The sequence below is a fragment of the Camellia sinensis genome, chromosome 5 (genome assembly GCF_055761805.1).
Source record: "Camellia sinensis isolate YWXY chromosome 5, ASM5576180v1, whole genome shotgun sequence".
Taxonomy (NCBI): domain Eukaryota; kingdom Viridiplantae; phylum Streptophyta; class Magnoliopsida; order Ericales; family Theaceae; genus Camellia; species Camellia sinensis.
Window position 1 is genome coordinate 197,503,438 of NC_138965.1, and position 26,763 is coordinate 197,530,200.

At 33.8% G+C, this 26,763-nt stretch overlaps 1 protein-coding gene, 1 long non-coding RNA gene and 1 pseudogene across 2 annotated transcripts in view; 1 reads left to right on the forward strand and 2 right to left on the reverse strand.

Annotated features, from left to right (window-relative positions):
* The window catches only part of LOC114269955 (uncharacterized), a 278,957-nt gene that overhangs the window by 67,902 nt on the left and 184,292 nt on the right, over positions 1-26,763 (reverse strand). The window lies entirely within an intron of this gene.
* LOC114269986 (putative acetyltransferase At3g50280) lies at positions 8,913-23,447 on the reverse strand (annotated as a pseudogene).
* LOC145790325 (uncharacterized) lies at positions 20,627-21,691 on the forward strand. Its single transcript, XR_014329008.1, has 3 exons — positions 20,627-20,906; positions 20,996-21,277; positions 21,376-21,691. It is a non-coding gene; the product is annotated as an uncharacterized LOC145790325 (long non-coding RNA).

Below are 26,763 nucleotides of genomic sequence, written 5' to 3' on the forward strand. Positions count from 1 at the left end.
TTAGCTTGGAAGGATTTGGATTTTTGAAGACTATCTTTAGTTGTTTGTTTTTATTTGATAAATAATCAAGCCTAGGGCTTTATTTGTATTTGAGTTAGAACTCATATTTTGTGTCCAAGTGTTGGCTTGGAAAGATGTAAGCCCATAAGGCATTTAATTTGATATTACATGTAATGTTTTTATTTAGTAATACTCTGAGTAATACTCTGATGAATGAATGAATAAATTGTTTTTCTTTAAATAGTGCATGTCAATGATATACATATAATGGGCTTATTTTGAGGGCGTTACAACTTGGTATCAGAGCGTACCGGGTTTGAATACTTTGGGTACGTGGGAAGTGATTAGTATCACAATGGGTTCGTCTCGTCTGATAGAGACTTAGTGTGATGTTATATGCTTATGTGATAACATGTTTATGTGATTATGTGGGTATGGAATGTAGTTTCTAGGATGTTGATTGGACCCTTGAGTTTCTAGTAGTCTTGTTGGAAAGGCACTTGATCACGGCTGCTTCCAACCTGAACTATAGTAACGCTTCGGGACTATCATCATCCGGGAATGAAATTCGTAGGTGCTTATGTGATTATGTGCTTACGTGGAATGAATTATTGTTGTTCAATTCAAAGCAAATAAATTTAAAAAAATAGAAGCAAGTAGCCTACTATCAGTTAACATGAAACAAATAAACAAAATCGCACACCCGTCAGTGCCCTGCTATTAATTGCAAACAAACAAACAAAAAAAAACAGCACACCCGCAATATCGTACTATCAATTAAAATAAAAAAAATAAATTAAAAAACACATCCGCCAGTGCCCCACTATCAATTCAAAGCAAATAAATTCAAAAACACATAACCAAGTACCCTACTATCAATTAACATGAAACAAATAAATAAAATAACACACCCTCCAGTGCCTTGCTATCAATTAAAATAAACAAATAAAAAAAAAAAACACACCCACCGGTGCCCTGCTATTAATTGCAAAAAAAAAAAGACAGCACACCCACAAGTATCCTACTACAAATTAAAACAAACAAATTAAAAAAACACACCCGCCAATGCCCTACTATTAATTAAAAGTAAATAAATTAAAAAACACACCTGGTAATGCAACCGCTAGAGAGGAAGGGATGGAAGAGGTATAGCTTTACTTCTACGTAAAGATGGAGAAATTGAGGACCTATGACAAACAAAAATAGAACATTGAAATAGAGTTAGTAAAGAAGACAATACGTAAGGAAATTAATGATTGTGGGGAGAAAAGAAAGAATCTATGTACGAAAAATATTATTTTGCACATCTTTTGACATGAACAAACTGCATAAACAATAACTATTGGACTACTGGATTTGGATTATTTTTATTGGATTTTCTGATCTTGATAGAACTTTTATGCTGTGTTTGGATCATGAATATGAGTAGAAATTTGAAAAGGAAATGGAAAAATGTGGGTGAAATGTCAATGAACTATAATTACATTCAACACACCTTTTCCCTTTCCCTTTCCCTTTCCCTTTCCATTTCCAAATCCCTAGCTAAATCCATGATCCAAACATAACATTAAGGAAATATGATCGTTTCAACGTTATAGAAAGCAAAGCACATTCATATAATTTTCTTCTTCTTTTGTGCTAGTTTATTATTTTCCAAAAAAATTCAAAAATATAATCAAAATGTGGGAGTGTATTTTCCAAATGATTTGAGCCAACATCAATCCATATGTTATAGTTACATGACGTTATATATCATAAAATGAGTAATTATAAATGACAACAACTATGGCTTTGGTTATAATTCTTGCTTAACATAAATTATTAATACGTAGAAAAGTTCCTAGAATTTGAATGTTTGGTGTAGATTTAACTTGATGTGATGTGGACCACACACTATATCAATGAAGATCATTGATGATGCTAATAATGATAGCTATTAGGACATATTGGTAGTTTACCCTTTTATTTGTTGCTGGATTCAATGTGATGATAATGAAAGCATTTTATTTTTTTTTTCCTTAAATTACTTCATTTTTGACACATGGTGGCATAGGCAGCATCAGAGCTAATTCGAAGTTCTGCTGAGCCAATTCTCGAACAATATAGATCAGTTATCTTATCATCTCTCAAGTTTTCAAAGTTGACTCTTGGTGCTGTGGCTGCACAATTCACAGGTTGTTTGATTTCTGTTTGATCTTTGATGAGGAAGTTTAACTAATTTTTAACTAGTTAAATAAGGAAGTTTAACTAATTTTTACCCCAATGCTTTCATAGATTTTGGAAAGAATTGTACTTCTCAATTTACAATTACATTCTTTTGGGAAAATCAAATGAGAAAAGAATGGCCTAGCAGATTGGATTGGTCTAAAGTTATTGCACATTAGCAAGTCATAATTCACTCCACAACTTCTGTTTCTTTAATCTTTAAAAATATATATATTTTTTATTTTTCACTTTATGGAATTATTATGGCCAGAGGTAGAGCCAATCATCTTCAAGAATAGACACAAGAATTGAAGGAAATGATTTAAATTTATTTGGACCATCAATTTTATTTTATTTTTAATCTTTTTTAAGGTATTGATAGAAAATTGTTGATCTTTTTAGGGGTTCCAATTATTAAAGGCGATGCTAAGGGAATCACGATGGAATTGAAAATGCAATGGGATGGAAAGTATCATACTTGATGTTAAAACTAGAGTCGGCATTGGATTACCTATATAGGTGATCTTCAACTTATTTCTCATATCAATAAAACTTTTTCCAAGTAGCAAAACTATTACAAAACTACTCTGAAATTTATTTTATTTTCACTTTTTATTTATTTATTTTTTGTGTATATAGTACTTCTAATACTTATTTTATAGATAATCAATGTGTTCTCTTTCACTCTCTTTGAAGAATAATAGGTGACTAAAAAATTGGATAACATGATATAAAGTAAAGAATGTTCGGTTATTGGCATTTTACCATAAGATGCCACTTTAATATTTTTTCATATATACTTTCATCTAGGTCAAAATATTGGATTCACGGGAGTTTTCAAATTAATTTTCAAACCACTAGTTGACGAGTTTCCATATTTTGGGGCTGTTTGTTATTCTTTGATGGAAAAGGTGGGTACTTTGTATCTTTGTCACTCTTTGAACTTATTAGTCTAGTTTCCAACATTTTGGAAGTCATCTTCATGATAAATCACGCAAATTTGTGCATATATTCATATATTTATCATGTCATCATAAACAGAATTATATAAAATTTTGAAAAATTACTATGCACTTGATTTTTGATACTACAATTTCCCCTATGATTCTGCCACAGAAAAACATGGACTTTACACTCAAAGTTGTAGGTGGGGAATTATCAGCAATTCTCGGAATTTCTGATGCTATTGAGGTTTGAGAAATTTTATATTTTTATTTTATTATTATTTGTTTCACACTCGTGTGTAACTAACTAACTTATCTTTAGACGGATTATATATTCTTTACAATTATGGATGTAGGGTTTTTGGATCGTTAGGTGTGTCGTAACATGAAGCTGTCGTTTTTATTTATGTAGGACATGATACAAAATGCTATTGAAGATTCAATTACTTGGCCAATTCGGAAAATTATACCCATCTTACCAGGGGATTACAGGTATTCTACTATTGACAATATCCATTGTTTGATCGACTAAGGTTGTATTTGGATCTAGTATTTTAGGAGGGATTTAGGAAAGGAAATGAAAGGGAAATGTGACAAAGAATTATCAATGCATCTTCATGAACTTGCAATATCCAATTGTTTGTCTGTGAGCTTGTGAACTATAAAACCTTAATGGGTTTATATAGTAACATCAAAATATCCATTCATTTCTCAATTTATACAATTCCCAAAAAAGTGGTAAAGGTAATACATCCAAACCACTTTAATTTTGTTTCTCATAGGAAAATCAAGCCACCACAAGAGTAATTGTTAGAAAAATAAAAAATTTCAAGTATATCAGTTACATGAATAAACAGATTTCACACACAAGATTTCAAGTAATTGTTAGAAAAGAAAATTTCACACATAAAAAATTTCCTAATTTCACACATAAAAAATTTCAAGTAATTGTTAGAAAATCAAATAAACAGATTTCAAATAAAAAATTAGTCTCATATTAGTTACCTGAGTACAAAATTCAATTACCTACACATCAGATTTCACACACAAGCCAAATTTCAAGTGTGTATATATATACAACTAACAAACATAAAAAACCTAAACCTCTTCAAATCATATTTTCCTAATTTATAAACCAACCCAGTGAGTTCACAAAGGTGAAAGGGGCAGTTTCGAAGAAGGGGATTTCGGTCTAGGGTTTCATAGAATGGAGATGGAGAAAGGGAGAGAAACAAGTTGCAGAGCGAGTGAGAGAGAGAGAGACATACATTGAGGCATGTAGCTTGCTAAAATGAGGAAAAGAAAAGGGCAGAGGAATAAACCCACTCTTCGGTGCTTGGCAAGGAGCAGCTCCGGCGAGATCCTATAGAGATCTTCGTTAACAGCTTTGGGAGCTTTTCTCCGTGGTAGAGGATGCGGCGGCGAAAGCAAAATAGGTCTCAGCAGTGGCAAGGGCAGTGGCAACGATCGAGAGAGAGAGAGAGAGTGAAATGTTTGAAGACGTTTGGGAGTCTGAGGGATTTATCATGGAAGTAGGGAATTTTGTGAAAATTTTTGAAGACGTTCGGGAGACTGGGGGATTCGTCATGGAGGGAGGGAATTTTGATTTTCACAAAATTTGGATGTTTGTTCCAAATTTTTGGAGGAAATTATTTGAGGGAAATTATGTAATAATCATAATAAAAAAATTAAAACATTTAGAGTCTTATAATAAAATAAATTATTAATTTATAATTTTATTAATTTACACTCAAATTTTTTTTTATTATTATTTTTAATATAAATCCTCATCTATTTTTATTAAGTAAAATCAATATTTAAAAAAAAAAAGGTATTTTACTTATCAACTACAAAATGTATAATCACACCATAAATTGGCGTAAACATAATAGACAAAATTTTAGGTAGCGTTTGGTAACTTTTACGTTTTTTGTTTATATTTACAAAAATTTTATAAACTGGTTTTTGTTTATTTTTAGAAAAACATAAATTACAAATGCATTTGGTTGAACAAAATGTTTTAAAAAATTTAAAAACATAAACTAAAAAATATGTTTATTCAGGTCTAAAATATTTATATTTATTTTTATTATTTATGACAATGGGATCATACACATTATAATTGAAAAAAAAAATTATTTAAAAAAAATTGAAAAAAATTAATTGGGAAAACAAATATTTGAAAAAAAAATAATTGAAAAAAAAAATATTTCAAAAAAAATTAATTGGAAAAAAATTATTTGAAAAAAAAATGAAAAAAAAATTAATTGGGAAAAAAATTAATTGAAAAAAAAGATTAATTAAAAAAATTATTTGAACAAAAAAAATTATTTGAAAAAAAATTAAGGGAAACTTACCAATAAATCATAAATGTTGAAATTGTGCTCCATTTGGTGCTATAATTTTTCTTATGATCTATTTGGTCCTTTCTGTTGTTGAATGACACAAATACGACCGCTTATTCCTTTTTGAATGCATAACATTAAGTTGATTACGCGTGTGTCCGGGTTATTTGGTGTTGCATTATGTTTTTGGAATAGGTGTTGGTCACCTGCCACAACCCATGTGTTAGAGGTTTGGAGTATGGCTCGCCACGTGGCATGCTCAGGGTGTTTGTTGGGTGCCACAACATTGGTAAGTACGCTAAGGCTTGTTGTACTTTTTGCATTGAACTGAAACAACCCATTTAAAATGAATGACCCCAATGTGGCACCACACACACTGATTTAAACACATGAACCCAATAAAAACATTGAATACGAATGTGCCCAACACAGACAAATGACCTCGGTGTGGCACACCATACAATTGAACTGACATATGTACACAACATAGCTATCCTAACACGCAATCACCAAAAACAAACCATGCCTTCAGAATTCCAAGAATGTCGACAGCGGAATTCCGATTCTCCGTCAGTCCGGCACACAAAGCACCTCCCACACACCCTGTCACAACAATCACAAAACCCTAACGTAATGGAGGAAACATCTTCTACTACAATTTTTGACTTGCCAAATATGCACAACTAATCCCACCAAAAACATCCCAATAGAAAAGGAAGGGTATAATTGACCACTAAATGTTACCAAATAAGAGAAATAGGATCAAACGGGAAGATATTTTCCCACTAATAGGACTAAGGAAAATGACTTAGACCCCCAGCTGGGGGTGCTGGGGGTCGTCCCTGATTGGTGCAAAAACAGTCTTTTTTTTTTTTGGATTTCAGCCAACCACACGCTGCCACGTCACTGGGGGTCGGAAGCAATGCCCATAGGACTAATTAGAACAACAGATGCAACGTTGGGACCAATTGGTGCAACTGTCTATTGGATGGGATTTATAGGTAAATATCCCAAAAATTTAATTGAAAAAAATATCCCAATAGTTCTATAACATATGTACAAATTGATAAAATCATAACTACGGCCAAAGGTTTGTATATGTATGACATATTAATGTGAAAGAGCCAAAGTTTTGAGATAAATGCATTTACTAGATAAAGAAATGTCACCAAAATGAATAGTGTTGAAATAGACAAAGAAAATAGTGACGAGTTCAAGGATCTATTGCAGAGACACAAGAGTATAGAGAAGAAGAATCCAGTGAGGAAGAACTATCAACGATGGTCGTTCGATGATTCAGCGAAATAGAGAAGTCTGATTAAGAAATAGAGAGAGCTCAGGCACAACAAGGACAAATCAAGAGAAAGAAAATTGAGTGGAGAAAAAAATGAAGAAAAGTTGGGAAAAAATTTAGGAGAAAAATTATTTAGTGCAACAAAATAAAATCGCGTCACAGATAATTTTTATCAGCATATTTTTTATTAAAATTTAGTTAAATTATATATATATATATATATATATATATATGTCTATAAGTGTATATAGATATTTTAAAAAGTATATCGTTTGTATATTATTATTTCTATTATCTTTAATGAAGATACCATGACTAAAAATAAATCTAAAATAGAGATAGGTGATCAATTACAATTGTCACTTAGGGATGACACCTCAAAATTAATTGAGAGAGTTGAGAGTTTAGAGAGAATGAGAGTTTGAGAGACAGATTTGTTTGTGAGAAATAAAATGTGAGAGGGGTGGTATTTATAGGACTTGGGAAGGATGAGTCAATTTATATATATATATATATATATATATAATAAAATAAAATAAAAATTGATTGTTGGTGGAATTAACGGTTATATGATTCTTTCAAATTGTTTTGATTTAAATTTTTTACCATCGCACTGACAAAGGGGGTAGGGAACCATTGGGGTCGGGTCGAGCCAGATGGGGAAGAAAATTTCGGGACGAGCTCACGAGATGGGTCACACTCCATAACACACCAGGGTCAGGCCGGGCTCTAGAACACATATCTTAGGTTGGGTTTAGCCTCAAGCCTAGTTGGGCCTACCTAGGACACGAGCAGACTTGGGGTGTGCCGCAAGCTCGTGAACCAAATTTACACCCCTATATGTGGGTAGTGGTTATGAGATATATGATTAGTGGTTATGATATATGTGATATTGATTATGAAACAAAGGGTGCTGGTTATGAGATGTGGTTATAACATATGTGGTTAAAGGTAATGAGATATATGATTAGTGATTATAAGATATGCGATTTTGGTTATGAGCAGAGTGGTATAGTTACAAGTCAAAGGGTGTTTGGTTATGAGATATGTGATTAGTAGTTATGATATATGTGATGTTGGTTATGAGATATGTGGGTAATGGTTATGAGTAAAGTGGTGTCAAAGAGTGTTTGGTTATGCTATATGTGTTAGTGGTTATGAGATATGTGGGTAATGGTTATAAGCAAAGTGGTGTCAAAGGGTGTTTGATTATGCTATATGTGTTAGTGGTTATGAAATATGTGGGTAATGGTTATGAGCAAAGTGGTGTCAAAGGGTATTTGGTTATGCTATATGTGTTAGTGGTTATGAGATATGTGGGTATATGCGTTAGTGGTTATGAGATATGTGGGTAATTGTTATGAGCAAAGTGATGTCAAAGGGTGTTTAGTTATGCTATATGTGTTAGTGGTTATGAGATATGTAGGTAATGATTATGAGCAAAGTGGTGTCAAAGGGTGAGGTTATGCTATATGTATTAATGGTTATGAGTTATGAGATATTGGTTATGTAACTAGTGGTTATGAAATATGTGATGTTGGTTATTAGATATGTAACTAGTAGTTATGAGATATGTGATGTTGGTTATGATCAAAGTGGTGTGGTTATGAGTAAAAAGGTGTTAATTATAAGATATGTGATTAGTGGTTATGAGATATGTGATGTTGGTTATGACAAAAAGGTATTGGCTACAAGATATGTGACTGGTGGTTATGAGATATGTGATGTTGGTTATTACTCAAAAGGACTAGTTATGAGATGTGGTTATGATTTATGTGGGTAGTAGTTATGAGATATGTGATCAATGGTTATGCGATGTGTGATATTTGTTATGTTTAAAGTGGTGTTGGTTATGAGATATGTGATTATGATTATGAAATATGTGATATTAGTTATGAACAAAATGGTATTGGTTATGAGATGTGGTTATAACTAAGTTATGATCAATTTGATTATAGTTATGAAAAAATATGATTTTAACTCATAACTATAAAAAGTGACATGTTTAGCAGGTCACTTTTAATGATGTGGCTCAATCCTAGCCATTGATTTTTTATGTACCGTACATTTTTTGAACAAAATGTACTATAGACTTTCCCAAGTTTGCATATCTCAGTGCAGCATTGGAATTTGGATCAGGTACTCATATGCCAACAGCATCCATGAACTCTCCATCGGATTCAAGGTCCTTCATCAACTTCAGCAAAAGGCACGCCTCCAAATCCATGCTTCCTCCGCCTTCGTATCCCGGGTACATATCCACTTTCCCGTCAAACTTATTCGCATATCCACTTTGAATTGCCACTGCTCTCCCCATTCCAAATTCGTTCTCAAACATTTCAAACCTCGGCGAGCTACTCACCAAGATGCCGCAAGGGTCGACGGATTCACACCTCCGTATTATAAGTGGAGTCTTCATCCACTCCTCCACGCACTCCCTCACCGCCTTGTTGTTGTGGTCCGTCACCGCTTCCCTCAACCGCCACGCTGCCCACCCGAGCCCCTGCTCTAGCAGCTCGCCAGCCTTAGCAATGCCTCTCACTATTTGAACAGAATTCCCAAAATATCCCTCGGGCAACGGCGGCTCAATTCGTGTTCGGATATTCATTGACATTATGCAACTGGTTTTTTGATTGTAGGTATAGCGATCCCGGGTTTACCCTTGTTGTACAGTGATCCGGACATGTGTCTGTGGGTGTTGGTTGTTGGTTATTATCTTGTTTACATCCCTTTTACTTCGTATTTGAGTTATAGGATGTGTTGGGAGGGTTTGTTACAGGTTGGTTAGGCCTTGTTTTCAAATTCCTTGTTGTTGAGTTTTTAGGCAGTCCGCTCGAGCGGGTCTTCTTGCGCTCGAGCGGAGATTGCACACTTCCAGTATTTTCGTGTTCCTGCAAAACTTCTGCAGATGTGATTTTTATGCTCGAGCGGGTTTGTTTATATAGCGACCCCGGTCTTTTCCCATCTGATTATTGTATCCGGACTTAGGTTCCGTAGATTTTGTCATTGTATATTGTTGTTGTTGTCCTTTATTCTCTCATTTGGAATTATGGGTTGTGTTGGGCAGGTTTGTTTCAGGTTGGTTGGGTTTAGAAACCAAGTCTTGCTGTCCGGGTTTTTGGTTGTTCGCTCGAGCGAGGAGTTTGTCGCTCGAGCGAGATGTTATTTTGGTTCTTCGCTCGAGCCGGGGTTTGGTAGCTCGAGCGAGAGTTTGCGTCTGGGTTGAACCTGAAGCTTTGCATTCTTGGCTCGAGCGAGCTTTTATTCGCTCGAGCGAGTTAGTTTGTTCTTCGCTCGAGCAATAGTTCCTTCGCTCGAGCGTGTGTCTGGTTACAGACCTGAGGGTTTGAGTTCTTCGCTCGATCGAGCTTTCTTTCGCTCGAGCGAGCTTTTGGGTTGTTGGCTCGAGCAAGGTTTCCTTGGCTCGAGCGTGGTTTCTCTGTGTCTGGTCGCTCGAGCGACCAAGTCTTCGCTCGAGCGAGCCTGTCCAGTTTATATACACAGCAGCGGGATTTGATCAGTCTTTTTCATCTTATTTTGATTCCAAACCCTAGGTCCGACTCCTCTTTCTCTCTACTCACCTTCTCTCTTAGATTTGATCCATTTAAGGAGTGTTTCTACCCTAGATCCTTCATTTAAAAGATAGAGTGAGTTGAGGGCTTCCATTTAATCTGAATAGTTGGTGATTTGGAGCACTTTGGTATTTGGGGTATCATCTCTGTCTTCTTCATTTGGGTTGTTCTCTTCGAGGTAGGGATTTCCTACTCCATTTTATAGGTTTTGCTCTAAGTTTTGGTATGTTGATATGTTGGGTTTACTTTGGTAATTTTTGGGAAAACCCTGGTTGTAATATTGAATTAATTTGTATAATTAATTTAAGGGATTTGGGGAAATATGGCTAAATTCATGGTATTGGGGAAATTATTGAGTAAATGGTGTAGTTGGTTAGTTTAATCACTCACCTATGAAAATGTTGGAATTATGTTAGTTAATACATTTATTTCCTGTTTAGAAATAACTGTTTTGGGCTATCGGTGGAGGATAGTTGTGATTGTTGTAGACATTGCATGTGGATTAGGAATGACTGAAACTAATCACATTGGTTAAGTCGTTAATTTTGAATATTGCACTGATACAGAAAATACGTGTATTGATTGAGCATTGCATGTGCATTTGCATTTATATTGTTTTGTGTGGGAGGAGATAGGGGATGTACTCCACGGTTTAGGGGAAGATAGGGGATGGACCTCTAAACCGGATTTTGTTTGGGAGGAGATAGGGGATGGACTCCATTAGCATCACTTTTATGTGTGCTTATTATATAGAAGTGTTTTTATTGATACAGCACTAAAATGTGTATCAATCTGGAAGTATGAAGTGTTGTGAATTGAGCTTGAGTCTCATTTGTTTGTTGATATTGGAAGGATGTGAATATGGTATATGTAATTCACTGTTGTAAGTTTGGCCAGGTTCTGAGCCATGTTGATAAAATTGGAAAGTAAATTGTATTTTAGACAATAGTGTCATGAGACTGTAAAAATGAAGTGGTTGATTATCTTGGTTAACCATCTGTCAAATACTATTGCTTTATTCATTTCTTATATGTGGTTTAGTATATTTCTGCTGGGCTGTGGCTCACCCTTTATGGGAACATCATTTTCAGGTTCAGGTGATAAGCTACCTCCAAGGACTTAGCTTTGAAGGACTTGGATTCTGAAGACTATTTTTTTTTAGTTGTTTGTTTTTGGTTGTTAGTACATGTAAACAGTCAAGCCTAGGGCTTTTCTTGTATTGAGTTAGAACTCATATTTTTGTATTCAAGTGTTGGCTTGGAAAGATGTAAGCCTGTAGGGCATTTTATTCAATGTTACATATAATGCTTTATTTAGTAATACTCTGATGAATGAATTAGTAAATTGTCTTCTTTAATTAATGCATGTCAATGATATTTAATGGGTTAATTTTGAGGGCGTTACAGTTTACGCTCAAGCGGTGACGCTCGAGCGGGTCGTTTGGCGCTCGAGCGGGTAGTACCTTCTGGGTGTAAGTTCTGGGAGGTGGAAATCTGCGCTCGAGCGGACTGGTTTTCGCGCTCGAGCGGAAGTGCTTTGTTCTTGTGTCTTGGCGCTCGAGCGGGCCTTATTGCGCTCGAGCGTGTCCAGAGTTTTGTTCTTGACGCTCGAGCGTCGTGTTCTCCGCTCGAGCGGGTCATACGTATATGAGTTATCCGCTGGGTGATTTTAAATCACTTTTTACATTTCTTTCTCTCTCCTACTTTTTCTAAAAGCTATTTTGAGAGCTCCTCTCTCTAAAATCTTACCTTCTCTCTAGATTTTGATCTAGCTAGGGTGAGTTCCTCACCTTCAGTCTTTGTAAAAGTCGTGTTGATCGTCGAGGGCGTCGTTTTGATCTGAAAATCTTGGTCGTTGGAGCACGTTTGGTTTTGTCACCTTCTCCTTTGGGGCTCCGAATTTGAGGTAGGGATATCCTACTCCTCTCTATGGATTTTGTCTTTAAATTTTAGTATTTTGAGATGTTGGGGTTGATTGGGTAATTTTGTGAAAGTTTGGGGCTTTTGTGTAATTTTACAAAAGTTGGGGTTTTGTTTGTAATAAACCTAAATGCATGTTTGGCATAGAGAAATGGAATAAATGTTGAATCATTGATGAAAATGGAACCTAAGGGTTGAAATGGTAATTATGGAAAATGACCTAATTACATTGTGTGATTAATTGGGATAATTAATTGTGAGAAATGAGGAAAATGAAATGGAAATGTTGAGATTGGGAATGCATGAGGTTAAAGGGTGTAGTTGAATTAATTTATCACTCACCGAAATGAAATGTTGATTAAATATCCATTTGTGCATTTATTTTTCTGTTTAGAAATAACTGTTTTGGGCTATCGGTGGAGGATAGTCGTGAATTGTTGTAGACAATGCATGATGATTAGGCAAACGAAAACTAATCAATGGAATGTGTCATGGAACTTGACGGTTGATAGAATACATTAACTATATGTATTGAATGATAGTATATAGAACCAATGTGTTTGTATACATTATGTGTAGAGGAGGAGATGGGGGATGTACTCCGCGGTTTAGGGGAAGATGGGGGATGTACCTCTAAACCGGATAGTATTGGGAGAAGATGGGGGATGAACTCCGTAGACACAGCTCATATGCTTGTCTAGAGAAGTGAAGATAGAGCTAATATGCTTATCTTTGAGAAGTGTAGATACAGCTCATATGCTTGTCTAGAGAAGTGAAGATAGGGCTAATATGCTTATCTTTGTGAAATGTGGATGTAGCTCATATGCTTATCTGTGAATGTGGGATATAGTTGTTATACATATCTGTTGAGACGATGATAGAGCTAATATGCTTATCTGTTAAAAAGGGAAAATGAAAAGTGACTTGGACTCTTAAGTCGTATGACATAAAATGTGTTTTATGTGGATGTATCAGTGTTGGCCATCTATCAATTGCTAATCTTTTAGTCATTGTTCATGGTTGGTTTAGTGTATTTCTACTGGGCTGTGGCTCACCCTATATGGGAATATCATTTTCAGGTGCAGGTAGCATGCCACCTCCAAGGACGTAGCTTGGGAGGCTAGAGGCAGGCGGATTCTTTTGTTGTTTTATTTTTGATGTATTACATGTAATCTCAAGCCAAGGGCTTAAACTGTAAATGAGTTAGCACTCTTTTGTTGTAACCAAGTGTTGGAAAGCTGTAAGCCCGTAGGGCATTTGCTTTTGTTGTTAACATGTAATACTTTTGTAAGGAAACTCTGATCAATATAAGAATGTGGTTATTTCGCATGTTAAACAATGTCTTAATTGTGGGTTTAATGTTGTTATTTTGAGGGCGTTACAGTAGGGAAGGCGGCGCGTCCTAGTGATGCACCTCCAGATGAGCATGCTCACAGATTGCAAGGAGGATATCCTATTGGTTTGACACTCCCCATTGGCTTTCGCTTTTAGTTTCGCTATGGATTCTGAGGATAAGTGGAAAAATCTCTCTCTTAATTGCGGCGCTTCATACCTGCTGATGAATTGATCGTGGTGGGTGAAAGGAAGGTTCAGAACAGGGCCGTACCTGTTGAGAACTGGCGGTCGAGAAATGGAAGAATTGTTTCTCATGAAAATGTCCGACCAAGTATTGAAGAAATGCCAATAGGATGTTCCATCAACTACCACGTGGTTGATGGAACATCCTATGAAGATGCCATCAACCAATTCTGTCAGCTGAATGGACAGCAATGACAGGGTATGCCCATCATGGTTGATGGCCCTGTCATGGTCAAAGAAGGATTGCACAACTAGTGGTACATCCACTGGCGAAAGAATGTCAGAGACGGTCAAATTCACTGCGGCGTGGATGAATTTGGCGCCGGGACTGTTGTCATTGTCGATGTAGATGGAGTAATGAGGTGGGTTTTCTTGTTTGGAAGTTGCCAGCCAACCGGCAAGAGGGTAGAAATGATCAAGAGTGAGAGAGAGAGAGACTCCTTGAGCCTCTCCAAGAGACACTACAACAAAAAGAGTCTTTGGAGACGAAAACTAATGACGAAAATAAATTTTGTCACGAAAAACGTACCTTTTAGTGAAGAAAATAATATTTCGTCTCCAAATGTACTATTTTTAGAGAGAAAAATAAAATTTCGTCACCAATCTACATAGATAATAAAAAAAATTAGGTGACGAAATTTTTTTCGTCATTATTTTTATTTTTTTTTGTCACTGAATATTTTTCTGCTTTTTTTTTAATGGTGCCAATTTTTTGAGATTTTTAGTGAGAAAACAATTTGTCACCAATTATAAAATTATTAATGACGAATATATTTTCGTCACCAATAATTTTTAATATTTTTATATCATTTGGTGAGAAACCAATTTCCTTGTCAATAATAATTCTGTCACCGATTTCAGAGGGAAAATTGGGCGGCAAAAGAAACCCCAAAATAGGCTCTACTAAGTTTTTTCTTTTGGCTTCTGGAACATCAGATTTGTAAGCTGCAAAACCTAGTAGAAGAGAGGGAGAAGAGAGAGGGTTCGAAGGAAAGACAACTTCGACTTCGAACGGTGCTCTCCATTCGGCGGTGGCGACGATTGACTGTCCCATTCTTGAGGTATGTTTGGATTCCCCCCCCTCTCTCTCTCTCTCCCTCCCTCTCTCTCTTTTACAATCACTCCATTTTTTAAATTTCCTCTTCAAAATTCCCAAACACGCCCCATGCTTTACAAACCCTTTCTCAATTTCTGATTTGATACTCGAATTTCATTATCTCAGAATATTTGGTTGGCTCTGTCATATATGTGTTTGCTATTTTTTATTAGGGTTTTATAACTGTTCTTTTGGATTCACATGTCTTGATTTTGTTCTTGTTGGATTGATTTGTGCTATTAGGGGCTTGTGAAAGCCAAATATAAAAGTCCTTTTAATGAAATTTGTCCCTGGCAATCTTGGCTTGATTTGGGTTGTGGATTGTGATTTGGTCACCAAACATTATTTGATGTAAATTGAACTTGAAGTTTTCAAGGCTGTTTAATTCTTTTTTAGTAATAAAATTTCAGAAAAATTGTCTCTTTTCTATGTGGTTTATTTTTTTCTTGTATTTTTCTTATTCCATACATTTTTGTGCATTAGTATACTTAATAAATATCTTAAATTTTGACTTGAGGGGTTGCATCCCTGAAGTTACCTGGAAGAAGAAATATAAAACTTGAAATGTCAATCCATATATATATATATGGGAAAATGAGTAGCATACCAGTTCAAATTGACCCAATTGCTAAGTCATATGTGACATTTGGGTGTATAAATGCAGTGGTGAATGACAGCAAATTCATGGAACGGTTTGACAAATTGTTGGTAAAATAATAATTTTGTTGATATTTCAAGGTCATTGAATCAGGCCAAAACATTCATATTCGATCTAAATTTTAGGTGAATTCTATTGGTCTCTGAACGAAAAAATATATTGTATTTGAAAACATATTAACAACTTAATTTCAAAGTTTAAATAAATCCGTTTTGAGTAACGTTTCTCTAGAATATATTCTAACTTTTATTTTTCACAGTTTCTTACTTTATGTAATCTTAGCTTGATTTGAAGCATGAATTGTGACTTACACCAAGCATTGTTTGTTATAAATTGAAATTTAAGATTTTACAACTATTAAGTTCTTTTTCAGTAATAAAATTTAGAAAAATTATTCACTTTTTTATATTGTTCTTATTTTCTTTGTCTTGCTAGTTCGTAAATATTTTAAATTTGACTTTGAGGGCTTGCATTGGCTTTAGGGTAAGGTTCAAACTTAGAAATGGAAGATTTTTTTGAAACAAGTTTCAAGGAAAATAATTTTTCGTCTTTTGCTGGCAACTAAGTATTTGAAAATCAGAAAGTTAGATGAATTTCTTTGCTTTTTAACCCTAGCAAACGTGTATTGGTTAGTAAAAGTCAACCTATATACTAATAAATTTTTCAATCCTTTGAATGGTGAAGAAGGAGATCCTTGAAGTTGTCACCAGCTTGGTTTCAATGGACAATATGGTTTCTATTACATGTGACTAGGAACTTTCCGATGTACCTAAAAAAAAAATTACATGTGACTAGGAACCTCCTTTGTGGAAACGCACAGAACCTTTGTATCAATCTCTTTGAATCCTCTATTCCCAAAACACTGAGGACTCGATTGGGAATATATTTAGTGTAAAAGTTAAAAAATCATTATAAATTATTATATTTTTTTTTGTGCATCTTTTTGTAAAAAGTCAATTAAAATAGTCAATTTTCAAACCACTGCTGATAATTGTTGAAACATATTATGAGATTTTTATATTTTAAAATTCTCACATAATCCAATAAAAGTGACTATTTTTGGATGAAGAGATTTATGAACAGAGAATCCTTAACTCTTATCCTGATAATTGTTTAAACATGTCACGAGATTTTTATATTTTAAAATTCTCACTTGATCCAATAAAAGTGAGTATTTTGGGATGGAGAGATTTATGAACAAAGAATTCTTAACTCCTATCCATTAGTCTTCGTTTAAGAAATTGGCCGAAATAGCCACTTGGTAATTGCTCATGATCGCCACGTGGTTAATTTTCGTTAACTTCTTAATAACTGGGTGAATATGTAGCAGACTTTGTTATCATAATTAAAAGGCTAAAGAAAAAAAATAGGACTTGATATAAAATACCAATATCACAAGTGAATTTACCCATTTTTAAAGTTATAATATGTTTCTGGTAACATAGTATGTATATATTAAAAACTTGTCTTTTTACTTTATTTTAAAACTCTTCAAGGCTGCTTCAAATTTGAAATCTTGCAAAGCTCAAAAGCCCATGTTCTTCCACAACCATATATCAACAATAATGATTTTTTTTTATTGATAAGTGAAGTTAATTAAAAAAAAACGCAATAAATCATCAGAGGAGTTGATCATAAAACGTTTAAGTAATATTTGAAGGTTCAACTTGTTACACTTTGTCTCTTAGGTTATGATTATTTAGATTCAAATTGTTATAAGCGTATGAGTTTGTGAGCAATACAGCAGTCAGCTGCAGCTGCTGTAGTATTAGCTACTCTGTCTGTGGACTATGATCTGGGCTGCAACTGGCTGCTGTTTGCTGCTGTGTCTGTGGACTTTGGCCTTGGCTGCAGCTGACTGCTGTGGTTGCTGCTGCTGCTCTGCCTGTGGCTACACTGCTGCTCTGCCTTATCAAAAGATCCCATTGTTTAGAATTATGGAGCAACTTGATAGTTTAGAATTATAGAGCTGCTGCTGCTCTGCCTGAGCTGCTGCTGCTTTGCCTTATTGTTATAGGAGATAGAAGGTGACTCATTTGTAGGATAAATATAGCTTCCATATTCTTCATTCAACATATGATCATGGCCATGGCGTCTTTGTACTATTACTGCCATTGTTGTAAGGTTTCTCTGCATACTCACTACCATATCAAAGCTGTTTTTCAAAACAAAAAAATGAAAATAAGTGCATATTTATTCTATTTCAAATTCAAGTTTAGTTAAAAAGTAATAAAATTCTATACATCGATATAGCAAAAAATAAATAAAAATACAAATATGGTTAGGATGTCTATGAAAAAATATTTTTAGAATTTGCAATATTGCATAATGTATAACAATTAGAAAATCAAATGTAATATATGATTAATGCAAGACATAATTATGTTAAGCATCAATGATCATCAATCCTAATTGGATTTAAAATATATGCAATACAGGAACATCACCTCTTTTAAGAAGAGGATCTCTTGTCTTGATTTTTTTTCCATGGAAACCTTCACTACTCTACAATATGATTTAAAATTTTTGCGTGAAATATTAATTCAAGGGATTGGAACTTCCTTGTTATGAAATATTTGGAGTTAAAATATATGCATTACAATTCGAAACATTGGGATTATGTTTTTCTTCTTTTATTTAATGGTGAATAATTATATTGTCTATATTTTCTAATTAAAGTTGAATTATGTTATATAGTTGTAGAAAATGGTCGAAGGAAAAAGACAATGGCTGAAACCAGGTGATTTGAGAACTAAGAAGCTATCAGAATATGAGAAACAAAGAAATAAGCGAATCAAGAAGAACTATGAGGTAATGAACAATCTTGGAGTGAAGAATATTACAAATTCTTTGATGAGTGTGGTTCAGCCCAAATGTGCAAATGCAAAGGAAAAGAAAATTAGGGTTGAGGTAGATGATGATGATGAGTATAATAATGAGTCATTGGGTTCCTTTTATCGCAAGGTATTATATACATTATTTTATATTTGTGTGTGAACGTATCTTTTACTATTTAAATATCTTCTTCATATATCTTAAACATCATATCTTTTTTAAAATATATTTTAACTGTGTTAAATATCTTCTTTACTATTCGATTATGTTTTTTCAGGAACAAGAGATGCCACCGGGGTTACGTTTACAGCCTCATTCGAGGCCATTAACTCCCACCCCATAAGAAGGAATGGATCCCCCACGTCAAGAGATTGGTACCCAACCCTTACCACCTCATAATGTGCAACCTGTGCATGAGGTGACTGCATCTAGTAGTGTCGGTAAGTTTGCAAAGTTGCTTATATTTAATTTAAGGTCTAACTTGCATTTGTTTACTTATTAACTCAATTAACATTATGTCCTTACAGCATCACATGACAGACGTGGTTGTGGTCCAACACGCGGCATACAAACCCAACGCATTGTCCAGAAAAATGGAAAGATGTTGGTTCCTGTACCTGAACATTTCCGTGCGCCAGTGGGAGATCAAGCCTCTAAGTTGGCCTCCAAGATTGGCATAGAGGTTCGAACGCAATTACCAGACTTGAGCATTTGTAGGTGGAATAAGGTTAACGATGCTGATAAGAAGCCGATGATCCAACGCTTGGAGGTAATTATTGTCAAGTAAAAGAGGCATGACACATGAAAATTGAAATTGAAATTACATGGTAATTATTGTGTGAAAGAAATACTCTCTTTGTTAGGGTGATTACAAGAACTTGCTGCTAAACAAGATATTACTTGGTAGCATATCAAAGACTTCTAGTTTTGGAACGAATTTAACGATTAGTAAGAATGCAACTATAACTATGTATTCAGTTTGTATCCTTGCGCAGTGAAAACACAATAGAAAATCTAAATATTTGACTAGTGATGCATATATTAGTAAACACTAATATAACTAGTGATGCCAACAAATAAATAGGGAAGTATTCTTGCTAGTACTAATCAAATCATGGAAACAATAGCTATGAATAGATGGAGGTCATTATATTGGCTTTAGGAAGGTGACAAACAGCAGAGGGTTTTTGATTTAATTAGAATAGATGGAGGAAGGAGGCAGAGATCCTTGGTTAGCTGAATCAAGGGTGCCTGAATTGTCCAATTCAGAAACAGATGAATTAGCTAAAACAGGGGCAGTAACTCTAGCATGTTTGATGGGCCATTTTTCACTTGATGAGTTGTGTGATGTAGTAGGCAACCTCATTTTCTGTCAACTGATAAGACTGCTGCATTTTACCAAGATTGATATTATTTTTTTAAATAAGAAAATTGCTCTCTGGGAATTTTAAGCATATGAGCAGTGGCAGCATCCAACAAATTGATTAGAGGAAGTGTTTTCTCAAAGTATAGTGAACCCTGAAAAAATAAATGCAATATGGCATTGTTTTGAGTGCTTACTGACATTATTGAATTAGGTATGACACTCGTACAAAGTATTTCTTTTATGGAATTTATCCAGTTCACTTATTGATTCAGTTTGGTCTTGGATTGGTAAAGAAAATTCCGCTTCACACCTTTACAACAGACATGCGATCAAAGCATTGTCCAAAGGAGCTACTGCTCCATAATCAAGATTGCAGAAATTTAGCATTGTCTCAAGTTTATAAGAGGATAAATGTTATTCCCTCCAATTTATATTTGATGCATGTGTCTAGATCACAAGTATTTACAACTGGGAATTTTTATCATCTATTACAATTTGAGTGTATTTGCTATCAGCAATTAAAATCATAACTCCATTGCCTAAACCTCCACAGGAGTAATACTAAATTTGCAGCGTACACAATCTGGCTGACTCCCAACAGCAAATATACAACTCAGAGCTTATATGACTAACAAACAGCTCATTCAATTATCAAGATAATCATCTTATTCTTCGAGAGCCACATATTCCTCTGTTAACCCATCTGTTGCAACTGTTACAATATATAATGCCTGCATATCTAGAAATTAAATTGCAACTGTTAACACATATGTTGATGCAATCTTTTTTTCTTTGTTATTTAATCAGGCTCATTGCTGCTTGTCTGAAATTTAGGTTATTTAACTTATAAAAAAAATGATTTGATTTTGTAGGATCAGTTTGATCTACAAGGCAATCCGAGTGATGTAGCAAGGACTTTAAACACACAGTTTGGTCGGCGATTGAGTAGCTTCACCTATAGGTTGCACAAACAATACAAGCAACTTAAGGATGCAAGAGGGGAGGAGTACGCGAGAAGCCACCCACCTACAAGTGTTACTCTTAATCAATGGACATCTCTAATTGACAAGAAGTGGAATAGTAAAGAATTCATGGTATAATGTTTTATGTTAATTGTCAAAAATTTATTTTCTTCTTACTAATGTTAAGTTTTGTTGTTTATATTGGTGTTTCAATCGTGTAGGAACAATCACTAACTAATGTGAATAATAGGATGCAAATGAAAACAAAACATAGATGTGGATCAAAATCAATCCCGGTTAGGGTGCACAGCTCGGTGTGTTCTGCTATTTTATTTTATCAGATTAGTAGGCTTTGTTATTTAAATATTTGAAATAACATTCAAAAACAAATGAATCAGATAATTGCAAATGGAGAAGTTCCTGATTTGGAAAAGTTTTACAAGTCCATCCACTATAATTCGAACACACATGAATGGATTTCGTCGGAGAGCCAAGCTAATTATGTATGTACAAGGCAATGCATATTAATTTTGATAAAATTATTTATTTGCCTTGTAGGGTAGAATAACTAATAATTGTTCGATTTATTTTAAATTAACAGGACAACATGATAAAGACGCAAGCCGAACACCTCTCGCAGACTGGTGTGATCCCTTTAAGCCAAGAGGAGTTGTCAGTTAAGGTGCTTAAGCCAAGGTCAGGTTATGTGAAAGGACTCGGCTTGAGGCCTTCTTCTTCTATGAAGACTACTGTTGCACCTGCTGAAAATAGTGACTATGTTCAACGCCTTGAGATGCAAATAGCACAGCAAAATGAACAAATTGCAAGGTTTCAAAAGTCAGAGAAGAAACAAAGCAAGAAGATACAAAGTATCATAGAGTGTTTGACGCAGAAAGGTATCACGGGAAATTTTGAGAGTGGGGAAAGTTCAGATTCTAATGAACAAGCTTCTTGGTTAGTATATTATGTTTATATGGTAATTTAGTAGAACATTTCTTCTTTAACTAGGGTAGAATAAAAACTACTTTTGACATTTAGGCACAAGGTCTCGGGAAAATAGTGAAGTATGCATCTAAAGGCCCGAAAAACATCACAAACACCTTGAGATTATCAGAAATTATCATGAACACTTTGGGAGGAATCAACATAAGTTGTGAAAACTTACAAAACAATCATAGGACTCTCGGTTGGAAAACATTTAGGCTTGAACATAGGCCGTTAGGGAGTAAAATCTTGAAATAGTCGTTAAAAGGCCAAGAAATATCATGAACACCTTGGGAGGAACTAATGTAAGTTGTAAAAATTTACGGAACAAGTACGATAAAAATTTGGTTTAAATTTTACTTTGAAATTTTTATTTTTCTCTTATAGGTTGCATATTAACATATTTAGTGAATGGTTACCTTAACCTTTTGTTGTTGTTGTCTTTTCTTTTTATTTTTTCTTTTTTAAATGGCAGATTGGAGATGAACGAATTTGGTAACCTGCATAGCAAGAGTTTTTTGTTGATATTACCAGACATCCATCACAGTGTAGTTGTACTTTTTGTCGATATTACCAAACATGTATTTTGACTATGTTGTTGTGGGTTATGATTATATTGTGATGGATCTTATTTTTTTGTTGATATTTTATTGAATAGATTAAAATGAACAGGTTTTTGTTGATATTACCAAATGAACAGGTTTTTGTAATGATTTGTAATGGATATTATATTCAGCAGGTTATTAAAATGCACAAGTTATTTTGATTGTGTTGTAGTTTTTGATTTTACTAAAATAGATGTTATAATTTGGATGTTATATATTAATTTCTTGATACTATGAGACATGTATTTTGCTTGGGTTGTTTTATGATAATGAACAGGTTAATTTTATATTGATTTGTATTAAATATTTTATTTAATAGATTATTAAAATGTACAGGTATTGTTTATTGAAAAAAATATATAAATTGCAAATATAACCCTCCCCTCAATTTTAAAAAATTATTTATTATTGGTGACGAAAAAAAATTGACACTATAACTTTCTAATCCCAACAAATAATTTTGTCACACATTCACTATTTCATCACTAAATTAAAATATTTCTTGACAAAAAGTTTTCGTCACTGAAAGGTCTTTTTTTCCATCTTTTGGTGACGATATTTTCGTCACTAAAAATTTTATCACTATTTTTAATGACGAAATATTTTGTCACTCAAAATAAATAAAATAAAATAAAATTTTATTTAATTTTGGTGACGAAATGGATGTTATAGGTGACAAAATATTTAATATTTAGTGACGAAATATTTCGTCACCAAATGCTAATAATAGGTGACAAAATAAATTTTCGTCACCGGGTACTTTTAGTGACGACGAATTGGTGACGAACGTGGTGACGAAATTATTTCGTCACGGATCAATTTGGTGACGAAAATTTCACTATTGGAGACGAAGTGATTTTGTCATTAAGTACCATTTTGTTGTAGTGAGAACTTGGACTATACTTTCTTGATCATTCATTGAAGAGGGCTTGACAAAGAGAAGACCCTTTTGGATGTAATGGACTGAGAGCATGGTTAGGTCCCATGGAGTCAGGTAGATTGGCTGCTTTGTCTCTTTTTCTTCTGGTGAAGACTTGGGTTTGATGAAGCACTCTGAGATGTACTGGACATTTGGAGGATTCATTGTTAGGCAAGTGTGTGTGTGAAGTGTTGAAGAGGGTAAAATGGTATATCTTGTTATGGACCATTCACTCAAGATTTATACATGTAGTCCCAAATAACTAAAATTATTTGTATTAGGTACTGACTCCATTAAACTCGTTTAAGATTAGCGGGTGTGTGGGGTAGATAAAGGATTCGATCAAGTATTTTGGAAAGAAGCTTCTCTCTAGTCTCAGATCTGATTAAAGAGATTCAGTTTAGTTTATGGCAAATTCATTTTGGATTTGTCTTCATAATTTAAATTGTTTATTTTGTGATATTTATCTAGTCCTTTATTTGTATCAAAAAATAATTTTATTAGATATCAATAACAACTTAAATTGATAATATTTTCGGTAGTCCAGAAGTATGGTTACGTGGTGTTCCATGGTAGTATGATTGGTGGAGAAGATGAAATATTAATTATTTATGTTGGGTGATTGAGAAATATAATGATGCATAATGAATAGTAATTGGCGAAGGAGTACAGCCACGTGATACTCCGGAACTATTGTATAATTTTCCGAAAAGAAGAAGATGAATGGTATGATTTTTAAAATAATTTTGGCTTATCTCAAGCCTTTCTCGGGTTCAGACTTGAGAAAGCCATTTAAGCTTGTGAGATCTAGTAGGGTCTCGTTTCAATAATTTAAATATTTTAATTTGTAAGATTTTTAGTTTGTATTAGAAAAAATTAAGTGGATCTGATAATTATAATTTTTTTTTTATTTTATCACATTTTTTTTCTAAGGAAATAGATAATTTATTTTGAAAAATACACTTGTTGACTGAGTTTATGATTTTTAGGTTCACATAATTTTTTCTAATGAATGATATACACAAAAAATCTTATAAAAAGAACAGTTTAAATTATTAAAAAGGGACTCATAGTAGACCCCATTAACCAAAATAACTCTATGAACAACAACATATTTGAATTTGAGAGAAGCGAAACTCTTTGAAAATATTTTTTTTCCTTTCTTTCTTGATAAATGTGATATGATAAAGTGATTACAAATATTTAATTAGTTAAACTTTCAATATATTAATATAAATAATCTACCTGACAATTTTTACAAGATAAATAATTCGTATCATTAAAACAGCCCCGAGATGGGCCCACACTGCACCTCTCACTAGGGGTGTTCTCAGTTTGGTTATGGTCGACAAACTTCCAATCTACCATTTGTCTGCTAGATTGGCGCGGATTGAAAAAAATCAATCTACATCCATTCTCTGGATTGGCGGATGAGGATTGGCAGATTGACAGATGCATGCAAATTCGGTTTAGCGGTTTAAACTTTTACAAATTTTAAACATAATAAAACAACTTGTTAACATTTTTTTTTTAGATAACAATCCAACTCAACATAATCAAAAGATTATCAAGTAAACTGTCAAATACCAATAATAAATACATATAAGTAAAATATGCATTATCAAAATTATTTCATTACTGTTTTTTTATTCAAAAACTATTTAATTTAATTTTTTTTAAATACAAAATTAAGCTTTATATTTTCCACACAAATATATCAAATATCAACACTTGCCATTTGATAAAAGGATTTCCAGATTGAAAACAAATTGAAAACACAACAGAATATCTAAATTCTTTTTCAATTGAAAATACAAACAGAATAACTAAACAAATTGAAATCTTGTGTAGAAAATTCAGCCAAGCACATTGGATAGGTTCAAAGTGCAGAAGAAGGTTCGTTTGGCTGGAAGATTTAAAAAGAAAATTTGAAAAATAAAAGAAAAAAATAGATAAAATATGAATAAAATATACTTATATTTTATCTAATTTCATATACTTTTTCTCTTTTCATTTCTAAATCCATTTTCAAATTCCCAACCAAACACAACATAAGAGAGTAGTAATTTCTCTCTAATTATAGTGAAATTCTTTGTCCGTGTGAACGTAGATGTATTGTGGAATTACATAAATCTCTTTGCCTTTGGTTGGGGTAATTATTCAGTATTCCCAGAATATGAACACGTGGTATTCTATAAGATTTTGATTGGTGGAGAGGTGTAAAGGCTGACAATTTATGTTGGGAATGAAAAAATAATATGAGGTTAATTAATTAGTGATTGATTTAAAATATGACCATGTAAAGTTCCGAGAGTATTGAATAATTTGCCCTTTGATTGTGTGTATTGGTGTTTATTTCTGAAGCCAAGCACAATAGGTATTAATTAAAATAAATATGTCATGTCTCAATACGATGAGTCCTTGACTCAGACAATAAACAAATATATTAAATTTTCTTTCTGTAATGTTTAGGACCACATTGGGGGTGAGTCTAAATTCACCTTAAAAGTTTCATTAGATATTTTAATTTTTAATTTTTTAATATAATTTTATTTTTTTAATTAAATTATCAAAACAGTCAAATCCTAACCTTAACTGTAACGCCCTCAAAATAATAACAATAAACCCATCAGATAAGACATGCATTTTCATTTAAACTAACCGCATTCCTTTCATTCATTAGAATTCCAAGACATAAGTATTACATGTTAACCTCATAACAAAATGCCCTACGGGCTTACAGCTTTCCAAGTTAACACTTGGTTACAACAAAGAGTTCTAACTCGTTTACACATTAAGCCCTTGGCTTGAAATTACATGTAATACATCAAAAGTAAAACGACAAAACTATGCCCGCCACTAGCCTCCCAGCTATGTCCTTGGAGGTGGCATGCTTCCTGTACCTGAAAATGATATTCCCATATAGGGTGAGCCACAGCCCAGTAGAAATACACTAAACCAACCATGGACAATGACTAAAACATTAGCAATTGATAGTTGGTCAACACTGATACAATCACATAAATTACATATTTATGTCAATGACTTACAAGTCCCAATTACTTTTCATTTTCCCTTTTTTCAACAGATAAGCATGCTAGCTCTATCATCATTTCCACAGATATGTATAAAAACTATATCTCACATTCAGATAAGCATAAAAGCTATATCCACATTCTCAACAGATATGTATATCAACAATATCCACAGATAAGCATACAAGCTGTGTCCACACTCTACAACAGATATGTATATCAACAATATCCACAGATAAGCATACAAGCTGTATCCACACTTCACTTCACAAAGATAAGCATATGAGCTCTATCTTCACTTCTCTAGACAAGCATATGAGCTCTGTCTACGGAGTACATCCCCTATCTCCTCCAAATACCTATCCGGTTTAGAGGTACATCCCCTATCTTCCCCTAAACCGCGGAGTACATCCCCTATCTCCTCCTCTACACATAACGTATATAAA